An 8,054-nucleotide genomic window follows, 5' to 3' on the forward strand; every position below is an offset into this window, starting at 1 on the left:
ACCCCGAATCCGGGTGAGTGCGGAGCCACCAGGGGCTATATAGTAGCCCCACTGTCAAACTCCTATGGCTAAGTGAAAGTGTTAAAGCATTATAGTCTGGTTGCCTAGTTCGCTGCGCTATCACCTCCTTAATAGGACCAAGATGTTGGATTAAGTGTGAATACGCGTCTTCTGCGAACACCCCCGCATTATATGCGTGGGGGCTGAAGCCGACGACTGCAATCTTTTAGGTTATATACATGTATACATAAACGGCTGCACAGGAGGCATCACAATACTTTCGGGCAAAAGTATAAATACAGCCTTGATAAATTCAATAAAACGTTGTTTTTACAATGGGAATACATGTCACTCAAACATAACATTCTTCAAGCACTGGGCCTCTATCGAACGAGCGCCCTCAAGAACTTCTTCAAAATAGTGCTCGGCAGCCACTCGGCCTATGGCCGAACCCTGCACCGCGACAGTGGTGGCATCCATCTCCGCCCAGTATGCTTTGAAACGGGCAAGGGCCATCCACGCGCCTTCTATGCACGCCGACCTCTTCATCGCATTAATGCGCGGCACCGCACCAAGGAACTGCTACACCAAGCTAAAATAACTATTCGTCTTTGGCCTTTCCGGCCACAGATGATCCACGACAGACCTCATGGCGAGTCCGAACAATCTATTGAGTTCGGCCCATTCGGCAAGCTGATCAGTCAATGGAAGCGGACGCTCTGGAATGTTAAATTGCGACCAGAATGGCTTGTCCACTTCATGATCTGTTTGATCTCGGAAGTATTCGGCACATCGACAGCGCTCGCCACTAAGTCCAGATATGCGTCGGCCGAACTCCACAGCCGATCCAGAGGGGCATACCGTGGAATGCCGAACTTCCTCCGCAGCATAAAGGGCTTCCCAGCCACAATGTCCCCGGCTTCACGTAGTTCCTCCTTCTTCGCTCTCATGGCAGAGCAGGTGTCTTTGGTTGCCATCGTGGCCTTTTCGAGGTCCGTAGCCTTCGCCCGGTTTTCTTCTTCAAGAAACTGGCAGCGGTCGGCAGTGTCTTTTAACTTCACAGCCATGTTGGCCATTTTCTCTTTACTCTCGCTATGCGCGGCCTTCTTGGCTCTCGACTCTTCGGCCACCTTCACAGCGGCCGCATTACTACTCCTTGCTTGCTCCTTGGCTCGGGCAAGCTCCGCCCGCAAGGCCTCCACGGTGGCAGCTCCATCTACAGTCACAACATATTGAAGATACTGGCATCACGCTGCTCTTACTATGTGACATCCACCATAAATGTCACCTACCCTGTGCCTCGTCAAGCCGCTTGTTAACAAGCTCGATGTCGGCATCCGCCGCATCCAGTTGCCGCTTTAGTTCAGCAACCCCATCAGCCCGGCTAGCCACCGGAGCTTCAGACACCTGCACATATAGGCGGTCTGGTTATTACCTGGGACTATGATCCTCTGTTCGCCGCTGTTCTCGACGACAACCAGAGTCTCAGGGACTGCTATCTACACAGGGCACACCTAAAATGTGCGGTACCATCACAAATGTATATCATTTCACGTACCTCAAAGCCCGTCAGCAGACTCATAAAGGCTTCATGCAACCTTTTTTCGGCGGACGAAATCCTTTCAATCACCGTACACATTAATGTACGATGCTCTTCTGAGATAGTTGCTCGCTCTAGCAGACCCTTTAGTACGTCCGACCGCATACCGGATGGTGCCGGACTCTTTTGATTGCTCTCTTCAAGAGCCGGATACTGAGGGCTTCGGGTGACCACGGGATTACCTTCTGGCCTTGCCAGACCCGGAGAAACTCTTCGTGATGACACTTCAAGGTCGCCCGCTTCTTGAGCCGGGGAGTCCGGGGGAGGCGTTTCGCTCTCCATCATCTCCGGAAGAAGATCCCCCGAAGACGAGCTCTGCTGAGAAGGGCTCAGATCCGAACTGCAAGATAAATGCTTCGGTTATCTTCCTCAAAAGTAAGGTAGTATACCTTCACTAGTAAGTACTTTTTGATTACTTACAACTCGTTAGAGGGCTGATCCCCGCACGGACTCTGTGCGGCAAGAGCACTCTCCGAGGCGGGACCCTCTGGTGGAGTTTTCTTCTCCCGTTTGGAAACCTTGGTTTCCGGATCATTAGAGGTAGTCCTCTTCCTCCCCCGGGGCGAGGGAATGTCAGATTCCTTCCCTTGGTTATCCTCCCTCATGGAGGCGCTCATTCCCTCGGTTGGAATAGGTAGCGGTGGAGGCCCGCTTTCGCCCTCTTTATTCCCCCTTCATCTTCCTTTGAGGGTACCGGGCAAGGTGCTGACTCGAGCATCTTTTCCAGCACCGGATTTCCCAAGCCCTCGGGAAGGGGGGGCGAACACCAGATCATCTTCGCCTTTGTTATCCAGTCTTGGTCAAAAGCGATTCTTCAGAATGACGTCGTGATAAATAAAAGATAGTGTGTTCGACTAAAGGATTACTTACTTGGGCCGCGGTGCGGTTACTGCTTAGGCCCACGTCCTCGAAGGTGTCCAGACACTCTATTTGGTGTCCAAAGAACGACTTGTACATCTCCTCGTGCGTCAGGCCGAGGAAATTCTGAATAGCGCGCGGTCCTTCTGGGTCGAATTCCCACAAGCGGAGGGGCCAGCGTTTGCAAGGCTGGATTCAACGAACCAGCATGACTTGCACTACCATAACCAAACTAAAATCTCCCTCGAAGAGATCTCGGATGCGGCTCTGCAGTATGGGCACATCCTTGGCTGGACCCCAGCTCAGCCCCCTGCTGATCCATGACATCAGTTGTGGTGGAGGGCCCGAGCGAAAGGCGGGGGAAGCTACCCACTTGGCACTTCTGGGAGCGGTGACGTAGAACCACTCCTGTTGCCATAATCCGGACACCTCTGGAAAGGAACCCTTTGGCCACGGAGCTCCAGCAATCTTGCTTATTAATGCACCTCCGCACGCTGCGGGTTTCCCCTCAACCGTCTTCGGCTTCACATCAAAGGTCTTGAGCCACAGGCCGAAGTGAGGGGTAATGCGGAGGAAGGCCTCACATACGACAATAAATGCCGAGATGTGGAGAAAGGAATCCGGGGCTAGATCGTGGAAATCAAGCCCGTAATAGAACATCAAACCCCTAACGAAGGGATCCAGAGTGTGGCCTAGTCCTCGTAGGAAGTGGGAGATGAACACGACGTCTTCATTGGGTTCAGGAGTAGGGACGGCCTGCCCTCGGGCAGGCAGCCGATGCGAAACTTCGGCGGTCAGGTATCTTGCCTCCCTCAACTTCTTGATATCCTTTTCCGTGACGGAGGAAGGCGTCCACCGGCCCTGGAGGCTGGATCTGGACATGATTGGAGGTCCGAAGCACCTGACCTGGGCTTTGGGTGTTAGAACTCGAGGCAGGGGAAGGATTCGATTAAGAACGGGAGGAATAAAGTAAAAGCCTTGCCCCTTTATAAAGAGGGTGAATATCAAGCGTCCTCCTCGTGGCCGTTTGGGACTCGCCTAAAATCTAGGAGTCCTAGGCACGGTTGGGTTACCCACGACCGTATTGATGAGAATCCCGTAATAAGGGGGGCACGATCTCTGCTTTGACAAGACGTGTCAAGAAACTGCCTCGTGTTATGTGCGGGGCTAGTTGAAGAAAAACAGTTCAAATGATCACCGCGCCATGGCATGATGTCATGTTGCCAAAACGTGTCAGCAGATTAGATCTCTGCGATGGTATGTGGAACTTATTTTGCAGGGTCGGACACTATCCTTTTATTCAAACTCTTCTGTGGTGAATCCGGAGGAGGAACCCGCCTTGCAATGCCGAAGACAACACTGCGCGCCGGACTCATCGTCATTGAAGCCTGGTTCAGGGGATATTGAGGGAGTCCTGGATTAGGGGGTCTCCGGACAGCCGGACTATATCCTTTGGTCGGACTGATTGGACTATGAAGATACAAGATTGAAGACTTCGTCCTGTGTCCGGATGAGACTCTACTTGGCGTGGAAGGCAAGCTAGGGAATACGGATCTGTATATCTCCTCCTTTGTAACCGACCTTGTGTAACCCTAACCCTCTCCGGTGTCTATATAAACCAGAGGGTTTAGGTCCGTAGGACAACATACAATCATACCATAGGCTAGCTTCTAGGGTTTAGCCTCTTCGATCTCGTGGTAGATCAACTCTTGTAATACCCATATCATTAAGAATAAATCGAGCAGGACGTAGGGTTTTACCTCCATCAAGAGGGCCCGAACCTGAGTAAAACATCGTGTCCCCTGCCTCTTGTTACCATCCGCCTTAGACACACAGTTCGGGACCCCCTACCCGAGATCCGCCGGTTTTGACACCGACATGCCTATTGTGGGAGGTGCACCAGCCCACCTAGGGGCTGGTCCCTTCCCACACTTGGCCCACGCAAGTCTCCGGGGCTGGTGGCCCCTCCCGGTGGACCCCCGAACCCTTCCGGTGGTCCCGGTACGTTACCGATAACGCCCAGAACACTTCCGGTGTCCAAAACGGGACTTCCCATATATAAATCTTTACCTCCGGACCATTCCGAAACTCCTCGTGACATCTAGGACTCTGAACAACATTTGGTAACCACGTACTTCTATTCCCTATAACCCTAGCATCATCGAACCTTAAGTGTGTAGACCCTACGGGTTCGGGAACCATGCAAACATGACCGAGACATCTCTCCGGCCAATAACCAACAGCGGGATCTGGATACCCATGTTGGCTCCCACATGTTCCAGATGATCTCATCGGATGAACCACGATATCAAGGATTCAATCAATCCCTATACGATTCCCTTTGTCTTCCGGTATAGCACTTGCCCGAGATTCGATCGTCAGTATACCGATACCTTGTTCAATCTCATCACGGCAAGTCTCTTTACTCGTTCCGTAACACATCATCCCGTGACCAACCCCTTAGTCACATTGAGCTCATTACGATGATGTCTTACCGAGTGGGCCCAGAGATACCTCTTCGTCATACAGAGTGACAAATCCCAGTCTCGATTCATGCCAACCCAACAGATACTTTTGGAGATACCCGTAGTGCACCTTTATAGCCACCCAGATACGTTGTGACGTTTGGCACACCCAAAGAATTCGTACGGTATCTGGGAGTTGCACAATCTCATGGTCTAAGGAAAAGATACTTTACATTAGAAAAGCTTTAGCAGACGAACTACACGATCTTGTGCTATGCTTAGGATTGGGTCTTGTCCATCACATCATTCTCCTAATGATGTGATCCCATTATCAACGACATCCAATGTCCATGGTCAGGAAATCGTAACCATCTATTGATCAACGAGCTAGTCAACTAGAGGCTCACTAGGGACATGGTGTGGTCTATGTATTCACACATGTATTACGATTTTCGGATAACACAATTATAGCATGAACAATAGACAATTATCATGAACAAGGAAATATAATAATAACTATTTTATTATTGCCTCTAGGGCATATTTCCAACAGTCTCCCACTTGCACTAGAGTCAATAATCTAGTTACATTGTGACGAATCGAACACCCAGCGTTCTGGTGTTGATCATGTTTTGCTCGTGGAAGGGGTTTAGTCAACGGATCTGCGACATTCAGGTCCGTATGCACTTTACAAATATCTATATCTCCATTTTGAACATTTTCATGAATGGAGTTGAAGCGACGCTTGATATGCCTGGTCTTCTTGTGAAACCTGGGCTCCTTGGCAATGGCAATGGCTCCAGTGTTGTCATAGAAGAGAGTCATTGGGCCCGACGCATTGGGAATAACTCCTAGGACAGGAATGAACTCCTTCATCCAGATTGCTTCATGTGATGCCTCCGAGGCTGCCATGTACTCCGCTTCACATGTAGATCCCGCCACGACGCTTTGCTTGCAACTGCACCAGATGACTGCCCCACCATTCAAAATATACACGTATCCGGTTTGTGACTTGTAGTCATCCAGATCTGTGTCGAAGCTAGCATCGACGTAACCCTTTACGATGAGCTCTTCGTCACCTCCATAAACGAGAAACATGTCCTTAGTCCTTTTCAGGTACTTAAGGATATTCTTGACCGCTGTCCAGTGTTCCATGTCGGGATTACTTTGGTACCTTCCTACCAAACTTACGACAAGGTTAACATCAGGTCTGGTACTCAGCATGGCATACATGATAAACCCTATGGCCGAGGCATAGGGGATGACACTCATCTTTTCTCTATCTTCTACCGTGGTCGGGCATTGAGCCGTGCTCAATCTCACACCTTGCGATACAGGCAAGAACCCATTCTTGGACTGATCCATATTGATCTTTTTCAATATCTTGTCAAGGTACGTGCTTTGTGAAAGACCAAGGAGGCGTCTCGATCTGTCTCTATAGATCGTGATGCCTAATATATAAGCAGCTTTTCCAAGGTCCTTCATTGAAAAACACTTATTCAAGTAGGCCTTTATGCTTTCCAAGAGTTCTATATCATTTCCCATCAATAGTACGTCATCCACATATAATATGAGAAATGCCACAGAGCTCCCACTCACTTTCTTGTAAACACAGGCTTCTCCATAAATCTGTGTAAACCCAAACGCTTTGATCATCTCATCAAAGCGAATGTTCCAACTCTGAGATGCTTGCACCAGCCCGTAGATTGAGCGCTGGAGCTTGCATACCTTGTCAGCATTCTTAGGATCGACAAAACCTTCCGGCTGCATCATATACAATTCTTCCTTAAGGAAACCATTAAGGAATGCCGTTTTGACGTCCATTTGCCATATTTCATAATCATAGAATGCGGCAATTGCTAACATGTTTCAGACGGACTTCAGCTTTGCCACGGGTGAGAAGGTCTCGTCATAGTCAACCCCTTGAACTTGTCGATAACCCTTAGTGACAAGCCGAGCTTTATAGATGGTCACATTGCCATCCGCGTTTGTCTTCTTCTTAAAGATCCATTTATTTTCTATGGCTCGCCGATCATCAGGCAAGTCAGTCAAAGTCCATACTTCATTTTCATACATGGACCCTATCTCGGATTTCATGGCTTCAAGCCATTTGTTGGAATCCGGGCCCGCCATCGCTTCTTCATAGTTCGAAGGTTCACCGTTGTCTAACAACATGATTTCTAGGACAGGGTTGCCGTACCACTCTGGTGCAGAACGTGTCCTTGTGGACCTACGAAGTTCAGTAGCAACTTGATCCGAAGTTTCAAGATCATCATCATTAACTTCCTCTCTAGTCGGTGCAGGCACAACAGAAACATTTTCTTGAGCTGCGCCACTTTTCGGTTCAAGAGGCAGTACCTCATCAAGTTCTACTTTCCTCCCACTTACTTCTTTCGAGAGAAACTCTATCTCTAGAAAGGATCCATTCTTGGCAACAAAGATATTGCCTTCGGATCTGAGGTAGAAGGTATACCCAATAGTTTCCTTAGGGTATCCTATGAAGACGCATTTTTCCGACTTGGGTTCGAGCTTTTCAGGTTGAAGTTTCTTGACATAAGCATCGCATCCCCAAACTTTCAGAAGCGACAGCTTAGGTTTCTTCCCAAACCATAATTCATATGGTGTCGTCTCAACAGATTTCGACGGAGCACTATTTAAAGTGAATGCGGCAGTCTCTAAAGCATAACCCCAAAATGATAGCGGCAGATCGGTAAGAGACATCATAGATCGCACCATATCTAGTAGAGTGCGATTACAACGTTCGGACACACCATTACGCTGAGGTGTTCCGGGTGGCGTGCGTTGTGAAAAAATTCCACATTCCCTTAAGTGCGTGCCAAATTCGTGACTCAAATATTCTCCCCCACGATCTGATCGCAAGAACTTTATTTTCCTGTCACGTTGATTCTCTACCTCATTCTAAAATTCCTTGAACTTTTCAAAGGTCTTAGACTTGTGTTTCATTAAGTAGACATATACATATCTACTCAAGTCATCAGTGAGGGTGAGAACATAACGATAGCCACCGCAAGCCTCAATGCTCATTGGACCGCACACATTAGTATGTATGATTTCCAATAAGTTGGTGCTCGCTCCATTGTTCCGGAGAACAAAGTCTTGGTCATTTTGCC

This window comes from Triticum urartu, chromosome 5A, assembly GCF_056163025.1.
Source record: "Triticum urartu cultivar PI428250 chromosome 5A, HENAU_Tu73, whole genome shotgun sequence".
Lineage (NCBI taxonomy): Eukaryota > Viridiplantae > Streptophyta > Magnoliopsida > Poales > Poaceae > Triticum > Triticum urartu.